At 43.6% G+C, this 23,425-nt stretch overlaps 1 protein-coding gene across 1 annotated transcript in view; it reads right to left on the reverse strand.

The window, feature by feature from the left end:
* The window catches only part of LOC147200547 (BCL11 transcription factor A-like), a 40,054-nt gene that overhangs the window by 12,862 nt on the left and 3,767 nt on the right, over positions 1 to 23,425 (reverse strand). The window lies entirely within an intron of this gene.

The raw sequence follows: 23,425 nt of genomic DNA on the forward strand, positions 1-23,425 counted from the left end.
AGCACTGCCAAAGATAGTCCCCCTAAGACATTAGGGCCAACAACACGAGATTCACTATCTGTGCATAGCTCATCTTATGACATTCTGGCGTCCCCGCAGAAAGGATGGAGGGGGACCAGGAGGTCGGCTAGCTGCACATTTCTACATAAATCTCTAGACAGATAGCATCAGGGGGGTGGAAAAAGAAGAGGGAGGAAAGCAAGCAACAGAGGCTGATAAGGCCCCTGGGGCAAGCCATTCGACACTGTCAAAACTGTTTCGTCTCTGGCTATTGTATGAGTGGAGCACGTTATGAGCCTGCATACCATTTGCCGGGACGCGATTCAACTTTACCGGAGCATCGAAGGCTCTCTATCTGACCTCCCGGCTTCAGCTCTCTTCTGTCTTCATTGACATGTTGGAAGATAGACAGAGTAATAAAAGCAGCCCATTCTAAGAGACAATGACGAGCTCAAGCGAGCGTGTTGCATCTGGTTGCATTAAGGCTACAAGAGTCAAGTTCTTGAGTTGTGGATATTTTGAATGCTGAAAACAATGACACTCAACCTTGCCAGGGGAGTTAAAAAAATAGTCAAAGCTAAAGCAAAAAATTGGTCAAGATCAGTATAATGCAGTCCGTTTCTAAATTCTTACACCGCTGCATTGAATGAATAACTCTCTGACAGTGTCAGTCACTGATGAACATTAAGATCTTTGTGAAGGCAAAATGTTTGATAGACCCTAATTGGCGGTCATTCCAATTGTACAGGTGATTCCAAAGTTGGAGCTGGAAGGTGTAAACCAAAGTCAGTTGAAATGGCAAAAAATGATTACATGCACTGCTACAGATAATCTGTCCATCTTCACATGCAGGCAGAACAGCAAATTGGAAATCAGCTTTGATGAGACTTGGAATGAAATTCACATTTTTACATTATCTGATGAGAAACCCTTTCTTAGAAATAGTGAAATTCAGGCTGCTGCAACCATCCGACACATATTCATCCCCCCCTTATTACATGTTATGTCTTGTGACTTGTTGTAACTGTCATATGCTTATTTCTGTGCTAGGGTCTTTTTTTATCCTGGACTTAAATTATCCTCGGAAGAGGATAGTTCGAGCGTGTTTTTTTTTCCCTCTCCCTACCCAGCGTTTTTTTTCCTTTCTGAATTCTGATTGTAATTTCCCCATCGTGGGACAAATAAAGGATATCTTATCTTATATCAGACTTATCGGCTTATGCAAGCAGCATGTGGGTTAATGTTTCGAGCATGAATGACTACCATGTTTGTGAATAACTACAGCATGTGCCAAAATTAACCTAAAATGAATTTTCACCAGGTTAATGAAACCGTCTATATTGTCCGTCGGTGTGATTGGTAACCAGTTCAGGGTGTATACCCCACCTACTGCCCAAAGATGGCTGGGATAGGCTTTTTTTTTCCGCCAGTGAATTTCAACCAAACTTTTTGCAATGTACAGCAATGACACAATTAAATGAAATTAAACTTGTCTTGAATTTGTCATGATTAATTAATTGTGTGGTTACTTCTGCTGCCTTTACCATTGGGGGCAGAATAATGATATAGGAATATGGGTTTTGCAGCTAAATGCCTGTGTAAGAAGTAATACTATTTGTCAATATTCAAGGAGCATAGTTTGTTATATTGTCTGTCTACATGTGCTGCTGTACTTGTTTGTGTTCAAATATCATTTTCTAAGACTTAAAGGGTTATAACACTGCAACAATGATGGTATTCCATTGTGTATTAGCGTGAAGCTGGCAGACTATCCTAAGGCAATGTTATGTGGTTGTTTTAAATGCACAGGTCATTCTTTTTTGTGTTATGTTTTGCTAAACAGTAAACTTCAACTGGAGGTGGGGAAAAAATGCTTGAAGCAATCATTTGGCCTCTTTTGAAGGTTTGCTGCTTCCTTTCAGAACCTGTTTTTGCATTTTTTTTCCTTGCAAGTGAAAGCAAAAAGAAAAATAACACTAACAAGACGTGTTTTTTATTTTTTTGCTCACTTTCATGTACGTGTTACCAGTGTGAATACACCATACAAATCCATCCATCCATCCATCCATCCATTTTCCGAACCGCTTGATCCTCACTAGGGTCGCGGGGGGTGCCGGAGCCTATCCCAGCCATCTCCGGGCAGTAGGCGGGGGACACCCTGAATCAGTTGCCAGCCAATCGCAGGGCACACAGAGACGAACAACCATCCACGCCCACACTCACACCTAGGGACAATTTCGACTGCTCAATCAGCCTGACACGCATGTTTTTGGAATGTGGGAGGAAACCGGAGCACCCGGAGAAAACCCACGCAGGCCCGGGGAGAACATGCAAACTCCACACAGGGAGGCCGGAGCTGGAATCGAACCCGGTACCTCTGCACTGTGAAGCCGACGTGCTAACCACTGGACTACCGGGCCGCCCTCCATACAAATCCAATAATAAAATTACTTTCCTCTAAACATCACATATGCATGGAAGTGAACATTAACCAATGCGTGGTTAACACGAATGTGAACAGCAGATGTTTCTTTCTGAACATGGTTGACGTAGAGCCAGAGGTTCTACATGGCATACATGGATTATCATTGAGCTCCAAGTCAATAAGGGCTGCTTTAACATGTGGTTATTTTTCGCCCTGTCCTTCCACCGCAGGGTGAGAGGACCAGGGCATGTGAGCTTGGGCCAACCGTAGCAGCTTGTTATGCAGACCGGCCTTAAGGCATTGTGGTAGGACATGGAAGTTTAAAACAAGAGGACTAGTGTGTTGCCTTGTCCCGTGGCCCAGAGCTGTGAAGAGTGAGGCTTTAACACGCGTCCATTTTGGTGTGTGTGACTGTGCACACGGTGGGTGAGTGGTTAAAGACAAGGCATTAGCCTGACTCTTGCGATCGAACGGCAATTCAGGGTCAGACATAGCTTCCAAATTACTCCCATTGCAAGTGTGAAGTCAAAGTATAGGTCTGCAAATGCAATGACCAAGACTGGACTATAGGTGACACAGTTGTCTTGGCACTGCTATAAGCTGCATCAGAAATGGCATTTAACAAACCCGTAACATGGACACAAAGAGACCTAAATGCCCTCACCCACTACCACACTCAACCAGTCCCCTCTCGATTATAAATTAATTGGGGAGAAAGCATTGTTGGGCCACTTCCTAACCCAGTTACATTTCAAATCCTGATTAAAATTGCAAAATGGCCTCCGGTTCAGCTCCTTAAAGACATTCTGTGGAACATGGGAAGGGACTCGGCAGAACGCGGTGGTGGTCACATATCTAAAGGTTAAGTCCTGTAATCACTAGTCTTGATGGCATCTCTAATACTCTTTTTGACAAATGTCCCGAGGATTTCTTCATAGAATAACCTGCATTTGCATTATTTGGTCTCGGAGGCAATGTTCTTCTTCAGTCAGCCAGTGATTACCCACAAGCAATGTTTACCATCAATAACCATCCAAGAGATGGATGGGCCGTATGTTTGGCAATGGCAGGCCACGCTCCTCACGATTCTTCATCTTCGAAGCTCACCGTGCCAGATTCCTTCCCTCTAATTGAAGACATGTGGCATGATTAGCCGCTACGGCAATGCAGGAGCAGCATGTAAAATGGTGGACAACAGCGCCGATACTTTGTGAGAGTAATCACCTCACTGGCAGCCCTTAAAAACACATTTAAAAGAAGAGTACGGTTCTGTATGTGGTTCAGAACGGTAAGACTACCTGTGTTAGTTACACCGCATGTACCTCCCCACCATTGGCATTATGTTAAAAATACTCCAAGTGGACGCTTCCGCTTATTCTCCCAAGAAATATGTCAGAAACACGCATAGGTCTAAGCAGTAGCAAGCATGATATTAATTAGGTATCCAACCTGTAAGTTCCTTTGTACCCAGCTGTAGAACATAAATCAGGGTTTTAACAAGGCTATGGGCTTTAAGATCTCAAACCAGGCTGGAATTGTACCTTTACATTCATGCCAAGAACCTGTCTTCGTCTTGGCCTCCAATAGATCTCTATGTTTAAAAGGAGGTATAGCAGCCTACCCCAGGGCGGAAGAGGAGGAACACAAGAGCAGAGAAGGGAGTGGCAACATGTATGTGTGTGTATGTATGTGTGTGTGGGGGGGGGGGGGTATCAATGGGGGCATCAGGTTTAAGCAAACATGTGGTGTCGGCGTGGGAGTATGTATGCTGCATGCATGCATATATGCTGCAGCATGGAAACACAAGGAAGGGCAAATCAGGAAGAATACAAAGTGATTATTAGAGGTCCAGTTTGCAACAGGTACAAACATCCGCCTACCTTAAGAAATAGTTCGTATTGTTGTACATGTCTGAGAATATTCTTTCGACCTTGGAAACAGTTAATGAACAGTATGTGTGCAGAAGGCCTGCGTGCTTATAGTGACAGAAGGATTTATTCACAGCCAGCTGCAAGTGAGGACATACGCGTGTGCAGATGGATTGGCTTGCTAGCTGGCTCTCTGGCTGTCCAAGTAGAATCCGTCGTTTCTGTACAGAGAGGGTCAATGAACTCAAGACATTCTTCAACAGGCAGTGACACGTCACAGACGGATATAGAGTGAGTATGACATACATGTATTTGCACTCGGCACTGCTTCTAAACACTGAGGGACCCGGGTAATGCAGCAGCGCTGGAGTTTCAACACTTTGAGATAGATGCACTAAGTCGGTGGGCTAACAACTGATGAACCGTATTCTTAAACGAATAAGTGTGTTGAACGAATGTGAAAGAATGGCTAACCAGGGGATGGGTATGACGCTAGTGTCTCAAGCTACACTCTGCTTCAACAGCACCTGAGATTTATGGGCCAGATGTTTATGCCGTTGCTTCTCTGATGTGCTATAAAATTTAATTTACAGTCGGAAATGTCTGGTTCTCAATGTAAAGTCTTGTGTGCTTGAAACTGCAACCAATTAAAATATTGTTGCTGGCAAATAAAAAACACCACCAACAGAACAATGTTGCTTTAAAGTACCGGTAGGAGTGAGTTAAGTAAAGTACAGTCTGGAGCAGCAGACGAGCATTTTGGTGAAAAATACAGCCCCAAGAAATTGTTTTGCGTTTCAACTGTTGTCATATCACACAAGCCGTCAGTGCACCTCACTAAGCCTGCACTGAGTTGTCTGTGACCTGATGATTGCTGCACCTTTTCTTATCATCAAGAAATAAGATGACAAAAAGCGCAGTCAACCTGATTTCAGCCAACACAGAAGGATTACCTCTGCATGCACGTGTTTTTCCTCTTTGGCTTTTTTTTTTTTTGGTCTGATACATAAATGGTGGAAGGCAAAACAGAAGAAAAACTTGGAAGTGCCTGTAAAGCACATGGAAATTCCTGTAAAGCAATGGTGTCAAAGTCAAGGCCCGGGGGCCAAATCTGGCCCGCCACATCATTTTATGTGGCCTGCAAAAGCAAATCAAACATGGCAACTTCCATTATGCTTGCTAAAATATGTACCAAAATTTCAAATTCTCATACGTAATAAATAAGAGAGACATTGTAAGCATTTTCTTGTTGCCAAACACCCCATAACGTAACTTATGGAATAGTTGAATAAACTGTTATTCTTCATCTTCCGAACTGCTTCATCCTCACTAGGGTCGCGGGGGGTGCTGGAGCCTATCCCAGCAGTCTTCGGGCAGTAGGCGGGGGACACCCTGAATCGGTTGCCAGCCAATCGCAGGGCACACAGACACAAACAACCATCCACGCCCACACTCACACCTAGGGACAATTTAGGGTGTTCAATCAGCCTCCCATGCATGGTTTTGGAATGTGGGAGGAAACCGGAGTATTAAGAAATGCGTTTGTTAAAAACAGAAAAAAAGTGAATACAAATTCAAGACAAAAGTTTTTGTAACTGTATGGTAGAGGCTCTGTCGAACCCCTGAGATCGACTCACCACACCCCTAGGGCTCGATCGAACCCAGGTTGAGAACCACTGGTTTTAGAGTGTTCAATCAGCCCGTCATGCATGTGTTTGGAATGTGGGAGGAAACCAGAGTACCCGGAGAAAACCCACGCAGGCCCGGGGAGAACATGCAAACTCCACACAGGGAGGCCGGAGCTGGAATTGAACCTCTGCACTGTGAAGTCAACGTGCTAACCATTGGACTACCGGGCCGCCCAAATGTTATTCTTGACTTCTTTATATGATTTCAGTCATAATGGCCCTCCAAGGGAAATGGTAACTTATACCCCTTTCTCACTGCCGCAAAATCACGGGTAAACACGCTGTTTTGGGCAGTGGGAAAGGCTCACTGACCAATGTCGATCCGTGTCCACTAGCACGCCATCAGAGGCGGGTTGTGATGGCCTCAGATCGCCTCCGCTAGCAGTGTGAAAGCCTAACACGGGACTTCCTGGTAATTACGTGATGACAAAGGGCGGTACGTGATGAGTCATAACATCGCGCGCCATTGTCCTCATATATACGCCCCCACAACAAAGCTAGGAGATCGCCCCTTAAGCTGTTGTCTTCGTAGTAGCAAAGAGTTGATCCTCCGCTGCTTTTCGACCATTTTGAGGACGGATGATAAAAGAAAGAACACTCGCTTCCATGTTGCTTTGTTTACCACCAAGAAATCTGTCGCACTATCATCTACGCAATCACAGCGTGGTGACGTAACCAGACGCAAAGTGGTGGAAGGGGGGGCGGGGGGCGCAGAATTGCCTTCTGTTGGTCAATGGGAAAGGGACATATTGCCAATTGGTTGCGTGTTGCCACGGATCACTACTACTCACTAATTTCAGTGGGTAAGGGGTATAAAATGTGGCTCGCGATGAAAACGAGTTTGACACCCCTGCCGTAAAGTAACTGGACTTGTATTCTAGGCAGAACAGACTCGCTTTTGAAGTACTGTTGTCCATAGTTGAGAAGTGTTTTCACAGGGTCATGATAGTTGATGATTGCAAGTAGTAGGAATGTGCAACAGGTTACTGTATATATGACAAGAAAGTGTACTGGGTAAAAATAAAGAAGAACCAATACCCATGTTTGGACTGCTCATCTGTCACTTGTGGCAAAAATGTAGAATACTCCATGTTTGATGTGCTATTAGAATTCGAATCATTGTTGCCATTGCAGAATACAAATTCATTTGATTTCAGGTGATTACCACTCCACATTTATCATTAAAATGAAGAGCGTTCATGAAGAGTTTGGGTATTTTAAACATAGCAAGCATCTGTTTAAAATATTCCAAATATAAATGAGAAATGTTGTTTTGAACGACAACGCCATCAACAGTTGACCAGCATCAATGAATGGAATGGCATTCGTACTTGGTGTCACTGCATCTTTAAATTCTTTCTGCGCATCTGAAAAAAATGTTTTGATGCTCATGTAAAAAGAACAATATTGGTCATTTTTTTAAAAATCACTTTCCTCCCCCTAACTGTTCTGCAATGACAGATTTGACAGCTATGAGCTTGCAACGTGAACCCAGGTTCGAGAGCTCCACTCTGTCATTTTGAAAGAAGCTGACAACCCCTGACTGGCACAAGGGTCACCAATATGTCCACCCCAGTGGACAGCTTGAGTTGCATTCTGAGAAATGTTCTGAGTAGGGCAAGGTCAAGCAAGGAAGATCCTATATGCTCCTTCTATATCTGTCCTAGCTGAGACTGGAAAGGTACACAGAAACGGAGCAAAGTGTCTGGTCACATTTTCGAGCTGACCACACAGTTGTCCTTTGGACCTTTGATACTGCTACAGTGATGTATGTTAAAAAACACAAAAATATACGCTTGCCCTTTGAGCATATGGCCTAAATTACTATCACCCATTTTCATCACTTTTTCAGCACACATCTTTGGAAAGAAATTCAAATTTGTCAATGAATGAGTGTTAGAAGGTGTCGGGAATGGCATAAAAAAGGCAAAACAAAAGAGTACTGGACAGCTTTACATTGCAGCAGCCTATTGTAGATTACATTAGTGGCAGCTGCTCCCTTTGTGTGCTTTTACGGCCTGGCCCCAAGAAAAAGCTGCTAAAATGTCCTTTAATCTGCTGCAGAAACTCAAGTGTCTGCCAGGCACACAAACATGGGTGCCTAAAAGCACAATGCTCTCAGATAACTAAGGCAAAAATAACGCTAATATCCCCCGGCGTGGCCTTACAAGCGGGCATTTTGTGTAACCAAAGATGGCTTGTCTGTGGTGATCGTGCATGGGAAACCGGCCCTTTCACCCTGTCCACAGGCGAGGCCTTAATAAGACAACGTCTCACTTCTTCCCTCCTTTTCTCCCTTTATCTCCACCTCCTGTTCATCTTTCCAAGTCATTAGATTATGTTAATCACCACAACAACCAAGACTGACCCCCAGTTTCATTTAGTATGCCATTGTAGATAACGCCAGATGATGACGCATCTGCTACCGTTGATTTATTAATGTAAAAACATTAAACGTCTGAAGCTAATTTAGAATATTTTCCCTATAATGTAGACAATATATCGAGTGAATGTCGTATAAAATACAAAGCTAAGACCATTTTTTTTGTCTTCTCTTCAGTTCTTTTATGCAAACTGAATTACATTCAATTGTAACGGAAAAAGTTGGGCTGGTGACTGTATTTCCTTAATCGCTAATATTAAGTGTTACTTCATGAATATTTTCTTTCATCAATCCCATTATCCTACTGAGCAGAAAAATACTGCCCAGAAAAGTTGGGCCATAGCAATGTAGATCAACTTCGTGTGTCTAACCACAAGTATTGCACGCCATTTTAGCTCCATTGCATCAAGATGTGTTTCATCAACAATCAATTTATTGTTAGCATTTTTCACTTCATGATAAACAATTATTATGCCCATTCCTAAACTGAACTGTGATTGAATGAGAAGTGTACAAATTGTAATTCGAATGGCACTCAACAGAAAGCAGCCATATGCCAAGGCCAAAAAATCCAACTTTAGATGAGAACCAGATTATACATTACATTACCCCTCCTCCTCATCAGATAAGTTTTTAAGATTCAAGCATTTTGTCACTAAAATTAAGGGAAATGCCAAAAAAGAGTGTCATTTGTATAATGTTCACAAAGTCAGATATTTGTGAATCTAGACATTGATCCAGATGCTGACTAAAATGTATGAGGTTCTTCCTTGGACCACGACTCACACTCTAGAAACAGGCCTTACCAGCTAACAATCAAAAGGACTTGAAAACCTTGAAGGCGAAGTCATCCCAAAAAATGTCTTTACAATAGTATGGTCTATGCAGTCCTTCTAGTCTGAACACGTCATGCTGATTAATATTGTGTTTGTGGAATATGAGTTAATCATTAAAATCCACCCATCTCAGGGAGCGGCCATTTTGCCACTTGCTGTTGACTGAAAATTACATGACAGTACCAGCCAATCATGGCTCAGCTTCAGAAAACAGGTGAGCCATGATTGGCTGTTACCTGAGCCCTGAGCAACTGCAATGTCAGACTCTCCTTCACAAATAATGGCCTCTCTATATCCGCCTAGTAAAGGCTGAAATACCTTCAAGTAAATATGAATACAATTTTGCTGTCTCTGCTCGCCTGACACAGTGTGGGAGTTATGTCAGCAGTGGTAACAAACGGAAGGCAGCAGCACAGGCAGCGATTAGGGGAAGCTTCCTGCCTGGGCTTTTGGTTCACAAAGAGCCCACATACATTTTTATTCAGATAAAATGCGTGTGTGTGCATGTGTGTTGGAGGGGGAGGGGAGTGAAGGAGGAGATGGGGATATTTTGCCCTGTGATACCACTGCAGCAGCTCAATGAAAGAGGAAGTTGAGCAAGAAATTCACGGGGCCTCTTTCCATTGACCTCTCAGATAATAGGATGGTGTAAGTGTGGACAAGAAGAGTAGACTAGAAGAGTCCATAGCGTTCAGCAATGATAAAGATGGAGACAACGATGCTTTGATAGCAGCCACACCAGAGCTCCCTACTTACCATACTCTGATGTATGAAAATTCAAATGGGGCAAAATCTCATTTGCTCTCCACTCTTTCTACCCAGTTAGAAATGAACATGATTGTTTTGCATCTCAGCTCAATGATTAGTATAGATTGCAAATTGTAAAATGCATCATGTAAGTTCTTATTATTACTTTACTTTGGTAGATGCTGCTGTTCTTGTTAGATATTGCTTTAGTAACAAAGCTACCGTATTTTTGCATCACAAGTCACTCCAATCAAAAAAATGCATCATGAAGAAGAAAAAAAATAATAAAGTCTATAAGTTGCTCCGCAGTATAAATCGCACTTTCAGGGGGAAAAAACAAGACCAAGAACAGTAGCACTCCTTGTTCCCTAATCGTGTTGGATTCAAAACTTGCACTTTTAACTATGGAAACCTTTTTGTTTTAGCTTAAAATGGCTTACATTAACTAGAATCCCGTGTTGCGTTGTGGTCTAATGTCGGTTATTGTGCTGTAAATAATAAATCTTTCTTGTAGCAGATGCGGCATGCTACAAAAGATGGAAGCTCAGCATTACCACCATCCACCAAGTTTCAGTTTGAGTTTCTCAATTTTATTCAGACAGACAAGAAGAAATGGAAGAAGAAGAAAAGGAAGAAATAGCAGAAGGAAAAAATAGAAAAATAAGAACTAGTCATGGCAACTAATGTATGATGTATGTCGTTAGTTTGCTGCCACAATAAGGACTTACAATTTGCCACACCAAAATTCTACTTTTGGCTCCAATATGACCCAGGATTAAAGTTAAGGTAAGCCATTTTTAACTAAAAAGAAAAATTTCTCCGAAATTAGAAGGGAAACTTTCTAATTCAACCGAAACTCTTTTGCTGCTGTAAACACGATTAGAGAATAAGGATTTTACGTGCTATTCTGAGCTCTTATTCTAATTTATACAAGTCGAACATAAGTTCTAATTTTGGCTTGAATAAGGACCAGCCAAAGTATGAAAAACATGTGACTTGTGGTCCGTAAAATATGGTAAACATGATAGCAAGAACATGTTTATAGACTATTCTAAATCTAGAAAACATTTTAAAAAGCACAATGCAGGACTTGAAATGAGTGTAAAATGAAGACGCTGCAAACCGTTGGGGGGTCGGGGGCTGTGAGACAGGGGAGGGCAAATTAACCTTTTTAATTGGAGAACGGTTCCCTTCTTTGGACGCTGCAGTTGAGTGCTGACAGATGATGAGAGAGAAATGGCAGGCCTATTACAGGCAATCTGGCCCTGCAACTTGGCAGAGCAGAGCAGTACCAGAGCCTGGGGAGAACACGGCATGTCCAGCATGAAGAACACTCGCTGCCAGACTGCTTATTGGCAGAAAAGGGCTTGTCTCAATAAAGGGATAACTAGAGAATTGTTATCGTGGCACTTTGAACTATGGGCTGAAGTGATGTCATACCAGAGTCTGGTTTCATTCCTGATAACAGAATAGTACCTGGTGAAGAAAAAGGTGGCCGGCTTTGGTTTTATGAAAGACAGAGAGAACCAGAAAAACAGGATTGTAGGAGAGGAAGGCCAAGCAAGCAAGCTGCAGAGGAAAAAACCACACATACACAAATATATTGAACTGCTTGTAGGACAATTGCAGGGATTTTTTATCTATGCAGACCCATTTGAAAATCCCAAAGAGCTGTAAAGTAGTTATCAAAGAGTGAGAAATTAGGCCTGGGAGACAATAACTTCCTTATTTGCTGTGTCTGAATGTGTGAGCCGTGTTTATGTCTGTGACTACAAGGAAAACAAACATCAAGGTCAGAAAAGCTGGAATCGGTCCAATAAATAGCCCCTTCTTAACAGAGCTGCAAGCCTGTTTCAACATACAGCCGCAGGGAAAGAAGAGGATTTAGATGAGACTTTAAGGCATGTTTTGTATTAAACCTTATTGGATCCTTACCCTCCGGGGTGCAGACTTTACCACTCATCTAAGACACCTCCGAGGGAAAACAAAAGATTACATTACTGTATACAAAAAAAAAGTCACTGCCCCCAACTATCAGCATAAAAGCACAATGAGCCATTCTCATATACATACTTTCTCCACTATGTAACCCATTTTTGCCTGAACCTGCAACAGCTATTATTATCCTGATGCCCACTCTTTAATGCTGCTCCCACTTGCCAGACATCCGTGGCCATCTTTAGCTCATCAGTACTAACTACGACAAAGAACTGCCCATGTTGCAAACTACCGGTAACTCACAAAACGTATGTTGCAAACTAACTCACAAAATGTATTCCGCTTTCCCCTCCTGCCCCTCCCCTCTCTCGTCTTGTCAGTCAGTTAGTCCAGCTCTCGATCTTCATCCTCTCTGTTACCCTTTTTCTCTCTCTTTGTCCCTCTGTCTTGCATTATATATTTGAATGCATCTGGAACAAGGCACAGACAACATAGCGAACCACACTGGCTCGCTTTTACTCACAATATGCAAACCCATCTGTAAGTGCAGACAAGTCTTAAACTCCTTAAATGTGCACGGGCACGCATGCGCGCACACACACACACACACACACACACACACACACACTCTCACTGCATCAGTATTTCACTTTTCCGCAGAGTCTCACTTGCAAATTTCTCCCCTCGCTCTCTCTGTCTTTGTAGCTGTCCCTGTCCATAAACACACCCACACATATACACCAGACACATGGCCGAAGAGAGCAGACTACCATCTGGGAGTGGTGGCTGGCTTTGTCTGGGAGGGGTTGTGGGGTATTAAGGAGTGGGTCGTGTGGGGGGGCGGGGGGTCTCAAAGTGCCAACACAACCCCCCCATCAACACACACACACATACACACACACACACACCTATAAAGTATATGCGCATTGGCCCGACAACATCCCCCTTCACCCACCCGTTGAACTGCTTTATGTGTGAAAGCACTTCTCATACAATCTGCACATATACATATGCAAATTTACAAGGGGGCACTATTTAAAAAAAACAAAAACAACAAAAAAACAGCCCGGCACACAGAGGCAAGAAATGTATCTTGATTCAGCACCAAGAGTTTTGGAGAGCACAGCAAGAACTGGAAGGTTGCAAGAAATTGAGCAAAGATGAGGGGAGATAAAATCAACCTTCTTTATTTATAACAAATTAATGTGAGCGTGTGTGAATGCATGCAAATGACATTGCATGCGCTTCCAGGGGAACATATAAACACATGCGCACAAACACGCAAACATACATTATCAATGTTTGCCCTACAGCGTGCATGTGATGAATTCATAAAACTCCATCCATCCATCAATGGTGGCATTTGACACCCGCTAGCAACCTTTGCAGTCTCGCATTGGTGCTTGCGGGCTATGAACACGACAATGCTCCTGTGAGCAGCTGATTCGATTTAGATACACGTGGCAGGTAAACATCTTGACACACAAAGAGATTGTTGTGAGATAAGAGTTAACATTTCCAGGCCAACCACTTTATGAAATTTAAAATGCTACGATCTTTAGATAGCACTTGGCAGTCTATGATTCAATTAAATACAAAAATGAAAAGAAATTGCAATTCCGTCGGGAATGCTGAATGTTAAAGGGGTGCTGTGGCTGATCTGAGAGGACCAAAAAAAAAAAAAAAACGTAAACGACGATAAGGCTTGCTGAAAGCATGGCCGCATAGCAATTCTCACCGTGCTTTCTAATTGAACGTTACATTGCTGGAAATGACACATTATTTTCACATCGCTGTTGGAGCCTTGCTTAATTGTACAGAGTTTGATCTTGGTGAAGAAAAAAAGGCAAACATATTCATAATTTTCGTGTAAGAATTAAATGATTGCTTACTGTATCCACTTCGAATCCACTGTGTTGTTGATTAATAATAAAAAATATAATGTGGGGGCAGGGGGGGGGACAACTGCAATATCTCATCACTCAGCATATATACACAATAGCTTATTGACGAAAAATGAGACGTGAGTAACAAAACAATACGTGTGTGATGCCTTGAATTTAATGGATGTTCACAACGTGTCAGGCCTTTGTGATCTGACATCTTGAAGTCAGGTTTGCGTTGTGTGTGAGGTGAAAAAAGCATTTGAAGTGGAATTGGAAACAGCTAACACCCAAAAGGGACACATCTGAGTTGTAATAAAAAGTGGTGCATTCTGGATGGCGGGCATAAAAAGAGACATAAGTAAAGAATAGGGAAAAATAGTGTACATATAATATTAACCCTATTGATTCCCTGAAAAAGGATTCTCGATTACGATATGATCCATGATCCTCCGAGCAACCCCTCACGCACTGTTTTAACTGCCATTGCGTTTGCTGCAGTGTTTTCAGTACACAATAGCCGGGGTGGTGTTGTTGCCCCATCAAGAGGAGCGCACCAAAAACGACAGACCCTTTTCCCTCCTATTACCACTGTCTCTGACTGTTCATCTCTCACTTTTTTCTTCTTGCTCCCTCACCTCTTTTTTTTTTATCCTAAGCCCTCGGGTTCAAGGTTTACTCTTTATTTCCTCCACTAAATCTGAAAAACAGAACAGGACAAGAAGAGATGAGCAGGATATAAAGAAGAGAAAGTGAGAAGGGCCAGGTGACCACCAGACCTGTCCGTCTGCCTTCTTTCGGGCTTGCTGTCCAACCGGTCTGAACTGGTTCTGACATAGGTAAACCACAGACATCTCTGGCCTCTGGACAAAAAAGAACTCTGGTGGCATTCCAACCACAGTCGGCAGGTACCAGGGAAGTGTGCATTCAAGTGTGTGTGAGCAAGTGAATGTGTGTATGCCTGTCTCCCAAGACCTTTGAGGCCTGGACCATTGCCAAGTTCATCTGTTAATGGACAGCTACGAGGAGGGATGCCCCATCCCCCCTCTTTCCATCCTGCCTGCTCACGACCCCCCCCCCCCCCTTAACCTCCCCAACCCCCAGCCTGGCCTGCCCAGATACAGACCCTAACTCACCCTCCTCCTCCCGTTCTTTTTTCTCCCTTCCCTTGAAAGCTATATCATTCCCTTTCTCTTCCTGCTCAACAACCACTACCACCCCCCCCCCCCCCCGCACCTTCACCCTCCCAACACTCTGTACATCTCCTATTCAAGATAAACACAGTGCTTCAAGTTCAGGGGACACCCTGGGACCCTTTAACAAAGCCATCTATCATGCTGTCTTGGTGAGATGCCTTAAAGCAGGCTCGGCTACCTTCCTCTCTGAGAGTGTGCAAACATAGGCCCATGCAGACTGGACATACTGTCGATGAGCCATCCTGGCTTGCTACTTACTCCTGGAATTCCTTCGACCGAGCTGTAAAAATGTCCTCTTTCTTTCTGCCCGGGGAAAGACAGAACTTAACCTTGTGCATCCTCTGAGCTGTTAAAACAAGAAAAAAAATGACCTCGTTGAGACTGAGGCACACCACAGAGTAAAGAACAGTACATACACCTGGCTTTTTCTCTCCGCACCTCAGAGAAAGCATCTGCTGACCTCTTTGTAATTCCCCTTGAAGTCCAACCGCGGGGCGATTAACCAAACTGTCAACGGTTTAATAGTCTGGGAATAAGAGACTGACTGAAGACCTCAGAGCTGCAGAGATTATGAATCCTACATGTGAGTGGGACAAGAGAACCTCGCACAAAAGAACCACAATTACAGTATTTATGGGTGGAGTTACGAATGCAAGTTTATTCGTCATTTGTATGTTAGATTGAATTGAATTGGTGTTGAAGCTATATTTTTGTTGCTAAACCAAGTGACGACAAAATAATGCAGATAAATCCCATAAGGCGTTCAGAAAACATACATTTCAATTTGCGATTTGCTCAGTGTCCAGATACAGGAGGGTCTGAGTATCCGTAATTAATTGTCAATGTCATGAAGGACCCCTCGTCGTAACTTTTGTACTTAGAGGGGAATTCACAGGGACCCCAAAGTCTTCCCATTTTCTCCCCAGATCAGACATATTATTGCACGATAATCCATTCACCTCTAAACCTCTTACCTTGTGCGGGGATGTCATGGGCTGCAGCCTATCCCGGAGTGAGAGGGGAGACTAACTGTGACTCGACAGATTTAATGAAACCTTGGAGGAAACGGGCCAAGACAAGTCTTAACCCAACACGGAGGTTGCATTTGTTCAAGCCACTTATACTACAGACGAAGACTAAAGTGTGGTACCCCGCTGTCACTTTTGTAACTTCAAACTGATGAAAGTAGAAAGTAAATGCGGAATTTAAAATACAACAATACTGAAAACTTCTTTCCCTCTTGTTCATGTGTGTACATGCTCAGTGCTGAGCTATTACAAATATAGGAAAGTAGAATGGTAAAAATACAGAGTTGTCCAAGTTTGCTTCTATTACTGCTTCATCTTTCTCCAAGATTTGTCTTTGGGAACGTTTGCCCATTCAACGTCAGCGGTCACGATACTACTGCTGATGAGAGCCTTGCTTTCCAGTCTCTATTCTAGTTCATTGCAAATGTATTTGATGGGGGTGATGAAAAAGCTGTCAAATTCCTCGAAAACAAATTCATCCAAATACCGGCCATCCTGAAATCGAAAGATTCCTTCCCCACACTGCTCCAACTAATTAGGAAGCAGAGTTCAAAATGTTGCGATGAACTGGTTAACTCTGATGTAAGGGCAACTAAGGGCCGATACTGAAATCGGACTGATGAGATTCTGTGATGAAAAGAGAGATGTCCCGATACTTTTGTAAACACATAAACCTGAAACGTGATACAAATGTTATCCTTGTTCTTTCTCCTGCTTACATGTACAGAGAATGGAGGATGACTTTTGGGAGTGGGAGTGCATTTAAGTAAGTAAGAAGAGGGGTTTTTTTTGGGGGGGGGGGGGGGTCATATCTTAACAACTGTGACAAGAGCTGCCTAATCAACTCTTGACACTATAAAGTAAAGTTGGCTCTGGGCACCAAAGTGGGGCTTCCAGTCACGCTATGGACACACACTTTACTTTCTTCCTCCTTTGCTCCCTCTCTTTTCTCCCCTTTCTGCCTGTCCTCAAGTCTCCCTCTGACACTCAGTCAAAGCAGCATCCCCCCCAAAAGCCCAGCAGCTGCTGTCCGCTCCATCCAGCTCGAGAGCGGGACCAGCCTGCCGGTTTTAGAGCGTTAAATTATCCATTAGATGTTATCAAGTTGTAGCGGGGCCGTGCCATTCTGCTAGGAGGCATCAATCTTTCATGAGTCCCAGGCACGCCGAGCATTGGGATACACCACCAGAAGTTCCCAACCACTCCCAGCACACCAGCAACCCCGCTTCACTCGCCCGCTTGCATGCAAACTTGGACATGTACACGCAGTCGGACGGGCAGCCACGCACACAATCAACAATTACATATGCTGACATAATTGAAGTCAGGTACACGTTCTTGCACTCAAGCTCTGCGGAAACAACCCAGATGAACCTTATTTAGGGTACATCCATTCTTGTCTTGAGTCTCTCATAAGTCACCGCTGTTCCTGCCCCAAAACAAAACTCAGAATTTGGAGCGCAGCTTTAAAAAAATGGTTTAAGCCTTGAATTATTTTCTACCCAATCTGTATTTCACCACCGCTCACACGCGCGAACAAACTAGCTTGTCCCCTATGCACTCCCCTTTTTCTTCTTTTCAACTCATCTCAGCCTCTTGTCATGGCCTGGCAGGCTGGCAGGGCAGACATGTTCAGAATGCGCTCCAGTAATGGGCTAATCAAAAATGCAAAACAATTGGCAATTACCGCACAGGGCCCTAATGGTCATTAGAATTTACAACAAGGTAATGAACTGAGAGTCAGCTCAGACCATGCATATTCATAAAGCAATCAGGCCTTTGAAGATTAAAGAAGCGCTTCAAATTTAAATGAGGGCACCAGCATTCCGCCTGCCAAAGTGCAGGCTGCCAGGGACAGGAGTGTGCATATTATGTTTGCATGTATGTCCGTGCGCAACCACGGTTGAGGATCTTCGCCGTGTGGGAAGCAGTGGCTGTTGGGGTTTACTAGCAGGGTTTTAGGCACATGTTTGGGTTGGTCTCCTTGCTGTACAAGCTTCTGTGTAAACCGTTACGCCTTACATGGCGTCTATCTGCAAGTGAAGTGGAACGGCTCCTTCGAAAATGCGTGTTGGCCAGTCTTGTGATGTCGGATTTGAAGTTAAGATCAAATGTGCCGCTAACTTAACCCCTCATGAGGCAATGGGCTTTTGAAAACACCCTTCCTAGAGGAAAAGAGCATCCGTTCGTAAATCGGTCCTCGCAGCAGCAGGTTTGCGCGTGCAAGTCAAAATGCTCTCTTACTAACATTCGGAGGGAGGGAGGACTGTGAGTTTTCACAAGTGTAAAGTCAGACACAGGGGCCCTCAGTGTCTCATATCTACAGAATGTGTGATAAGAGTTGCAAGACACAGCTGGATAGACAACCAACCATTCAAATACGGTCACATAGTTACAGTACATATTATCCCATATAAACGTACACAGTCAGGCCAAACCCACCATCGGGACTTGCAGTGAAGAAGATAGTGGAGGACGAAAGACTAAAGACAGATAGTGACCAGGATCAGCGCGTTCACATTAACACAACACCCTCATCTCTGTGACTCTCCGAAGGACTCAACATTATAATCCCAGCTGGGAGGAAGACAAAGCAAAAAGTGCTGCAGCCCAGCCTTAAGGTAGACGACAAGTCACAATAGGAACAGTGGAGGATGAGGTGATAGGCTGAGGTAAAACGAAATATGACACCGAACAGAAAATTAAAAGCTACCTTTTCCCACCTTGAGTCTGAATGATCACAATGCCATTCAAAGTGTACATTGTAGTTCATATCAAAGTACCGTGTCAAAGTTTATTTCTGTCCCAAACAATCTCACCACTTCCTTTTTTTGCTCACATCTGCCACTTCTGGAGGTACAGCTGTATGAAAGTCACTTTTTCATCTTCTGTTTCTGTTTCGTCTAAAAATAAAGTTATTAACCTGCAGGTGCTGAAGTCGGCGGCTGGTGTGACAGGCCTCGATGGTGTCAGATGACCCCTGGCCCTGAGATGTGACTTTCTGCCACACTATTGACAGGACAGAGGAAGGACGGTCTTTTTTTCTCCAAGGAGACGTTTCCATCCTGCGTGACGCGGATGTGGACAAACAAGGCTGGTTCTGTTGTGCACTTTTGTTTGACAGCTGCTTGACAACATGGATGGATAGGGATTGTGCACGCGTGTTGCCTTTATGGCTTGCTCAATCAGCAGATCTGCCACGGTGCTAACGAGCTGTAGTGTGTCAGTTTTAAGAGGTGCAGACGTGCTCATGTTTACCACTTTGCAGTCCTTTAAGATGAGCAGGGAACATTTTGCAAGGCAAAGAAATTGACTGGGAAAACAGAGGTAGCGGGATTTGAAATACGGATCATATGTTTCTGACAGCTCTTATCAACTCACGACGCATCATGGAACCTCTGCCACAACACATTTATTACGTACTAACGAAACACAGGTTCACGGACGGCGGTTTACAATGTGTGCACTTGTGTGTGGTTCTGCATATCTTTAGAGTAAATATGTTCATAAAACAGGTGTGTGTCTGTGCACATTTGTAGGTGAGTGAATGTCGCTCTTTTTGTGTGGACTGTATGTGTACGGGTGCATATTTCAACGAGCCTCCACCTGAATGGCCCGAGGCTGTGGTACCAAGGTTGTTAGAAGACAGAGACGCAGGAAGCCCAATTCAGGAGCCCCGAGGATAGTGCATGCACACACACACACACACGCACACACACACACACACACTTGTCATCTGACCATAGGTTTTGCTCCTTCAGCCCACAAAACATCACTTTTAACATACACACCTATCCTCCCTCCCAGCATACAAGCATTTAGGCCCATCCTGTCCCTCGGGAGCAGTCCTCTGTGCCAAGTCTGGGCTGGCACAGTCCATAGAAGGGTGTCCTCAGGCAGGGCTTGCCAAGTCAAAGACCCTTTCATGTTCAGCCTGCACGCCCAGGGTAGTAAAGCTTTAACAAACATCCCTCACACACATGCACGCCAAGCTATAAACCGTTTAAGTGGCCCAAACTGCACCTGGACATCCGTGCACACTTATGCACAAGTTTCAGTTCGACAGCAGATTCATACCCAAGATGTAAACATACACTTCACTTCGGCCGCAACATCTGCAAACACGAGATAGCTTGGCCGAGTTGAGGAAAATTAATCTGGAATTACAGTAGTTGTATAGCGGGAGGCCAATGCATTTTTCTAATAACAGATGAAGCCCGAAAACTCACACACACACTTTTTTTTATTGGTCAAGGGTTCTACCAAAAACGGGTTTGCTGCAGCAGCTATGCACATGTGTAAAAATGAAACATTTTGAGGGACTGTAGGAGCTTTTCACTGCCTCTTTTGATTGACTTTTTTGACATTGCAACATACCCCATGTTCGTGAATTTGGACAAATGTGTTGGCAAAGCAATTCCATCATATTATCTTGTGTTGAGCTTGAGAAATGCAGAAATGGGGTGTCAAAGATGTGCTTAGTTCAGAATGATTAATGATAATATTGAACATATTGGTTAACAAAATGCAGTAATGGCTGGTCAAGCAATAAATCTGAACAGCAACTGTAGTCGGTGCCCTCTAACTACTACACCTGCCCCCATTTAAAATGCAGCTACAGTAGCTCTGATTTTATTTTACATAAAAAACATGCATTGATTCAAAACTTGATTCCCCTAAACCTTTGCATGAAGTAGACAAAATTAAGCAAGTTCAGATGTTTCATTTTTTCAGTCATCATAAAATGATTACAAACTACAGCATAATGTAATCTTGAAAAGTAAGCATACAGTTTGTACTTTGTTTACTATGAATAAATTGCTGGGCTGCAGAACTTTCTGAAAATGAAAGAGCAAAAATAAATTAACCTGGATATTGGAACTCATATTGTGTCCAGAATTGCAGATAATTGTCTCATCATTTTCTTCTTTTGAATGGAGCACTCTACATACCACAGCGCAACTCCCACCACTGCACCCCATGTAATTAGGTCCCCTCTCATACATGCCAAGAATTTTAGCTTTCTCGATGCCCCCGCTGTTTACCTTTATTAAAATTTGTTGGAGCCCACGGCTAAAAATAGAAACTATTTTATCAGAGCATAGTACAACTGTAGGATCCAATTACCATCAGTTTATGCAGACAATGGAGTGTGTATGCTGAAAATATTAGCTGGTGTTCAGGAAGTACAATGGCATGCATCTGGGCCTATTCAGTATCAATTAAAGTGATATTAAAGTGATCACTGAAACAAAGCCCCATATGTGAACTTGCAAAGTTCATACACACGCGCGTTCGCGTGCGCGCACACACACACACACACACACACATACACGCACACACTGGCCACAGGAAAAAGATGTCACAATCAAGGAGTCGCTCCATGCCCCACCACACACACACACACACACACACACACCTTACAAACGCACAGCACATGTTACTCACCCCCGGTTCTCCCTGACAGTTACCCAGTCAGTATATGTGTAAGGTGGTGAAGGACATGGGGGCTGGTGGTTTGGAGATAAGTGGCAAGGTGCCAATCCAGTGCCTGCTAAATACCTTTGTCTTCACAACACATGATAGACTTCTAAGTGATATCGCAAGAAATAAGGTTTTGCTCCATGGAAGAAAAAGAGAGGAGGGGAGGGGTGGCTGCCATAATTAACTCAGTATTGATTCAAAGTCAAGGTTTCAATTGAGCAAGAGTACTAGAAGGAGGCGGAAGTGTGGCGTGCTGTTCGACTTTGCGACAGTGGCCTCATTAAGACACTGGTGAGGATGTAAGAGATGCAAATGTTAGGATGGATAAAATAGATGGGCCACGGGTAGTATTGCAATATCATCTTACCTCCTTCTGTATCTCCTTCATCAAATACTGTAGTTTGAAGAGGTTGGAGTTACTAAAGAGGGAATGGCATATGTAAATGCGCTATTGTGTAGTTGTGCCACTTAAATCAGTGCAATGGGGGGAAGCAATAACACAACAGAAATCAGATTTGCATTTATATAATTGACGAGTGAAGATAAATGTAAACAAACGTAAATCTTCAATTATATGCCACTTTAATATAAATTGCATCATGTCAGATATAATCCACTTTCACAGGTTTGTGTGAGAAACGGTCATCTGCTCCTTTTCTGGGCCATCCATAATCTGGAGACAAGCTACGTTGTCGCTATGCATATCTTAAATTGTTTATCATGCAAATGATGGCACGCAGGCTGCTCTGCCCTCTTCTAACAGCCCAGGGCTCCAGACTACAGACCGTGGCCCCAGCTGCAGCCATGAGACTTCCCAGACAGCCTCAGCTGTCCCATTCCAGTTCTGGCTCTTTTAGACACCATCATCACCCCCACAAGCTCCAGGTTCAATCATCATCCTCACTAGATTCAGCAACTCCTACACAGCTCAATCATCTGCATCAAATTACATTTCAAAAGGTACTCTTTTCTGCAAGATGCTCATTAGGAATATGCATACTGTATGACACAATCCTGTAGGAGTTTAACATCATGAAGGGAGACAATGCATGGAAATGCCTCGTCTCTGTGTGTCAGCCTCTAGCCGAGCAGGGTGAGAGAACATGGCAGCGACCATATGTGGTAAAGGGGTGGTGCACTGGCACTGCCAGTCTGCATCCATCAATCTTAGATACAGCGCATCGGAGGTGGGAGGAGAGTGCTTTCACTGCACGTGAATGATATGGAGTCTTTCTGATACCGTGGCCGCATGCATCTATTATTATTATGATATTTTCCTTTTTTTTTTGGAGACCTTACTCAAAATGTTCGAAATGACTTTTTATCCAGCGGAATGCAAACTAGACCCTAATTAAACTAATCAAGCGAGGCAGTGTGTCTCTTATACAGCATCCAGATACGTGAGAGCTATAAATAATATGCCCCAAATGCTCGCTCCTGACCCTACGACATCATGTGAATTGTGTTACACGAGGATCTAAATAAGCAAAGAAAAGCATATTCGAGCAGCCGACAAGGCCAAGAGGCAAGTGAGCTTCGTGCGTGTGTGCGCTTGGGCTTGCATTTATTTGTGTGTGCGCGCTTGTGCGTGCGTGCGTGCGTGTGTGTGTGTGTGCGTGCGTGCGTGTGTGTGTGTGTGTGCGGACGCACGTACGGAGGGCAGATGTTTTGCAAACTCCAGACTAATGAACAGTGGTCACTCTGTATAGGAAGAGGGATAGCTCGCTAACAACTGCTAAGAGACTTACCATCTGCAGAGCAGCAGCTCTAGCTAATACAGGACAGTAGCTTGCATTGTTGAGTGCTGCTCTCTGCACATTTAGCTTGGATTGGCTCCAAATTAACCTACCCTATTCTAGTCAATCTGGCCAAACTGGCACATGGTATCGGGGAAATTAGTCAACATCAGAAAAAGCTTTACTGGTCAAAATCAAACCCCACCATGTAAA

This window comes from Hippocampus guttulatus, chromosome 9, assembly GCF_054856545.1.
Source record: "Hippocampus guttulatus isolate MCC_2025c chromosome 9, RoL_Hgut_1.0, whole genome shotgun sequence".
NCBI classification, from domain to species: Eukaryota; Metazoa; Chordata; class Actinopteri; order Syngnathiformes; family Syngnathidae; genus Hippocampus; species Hippocampus guttulatus.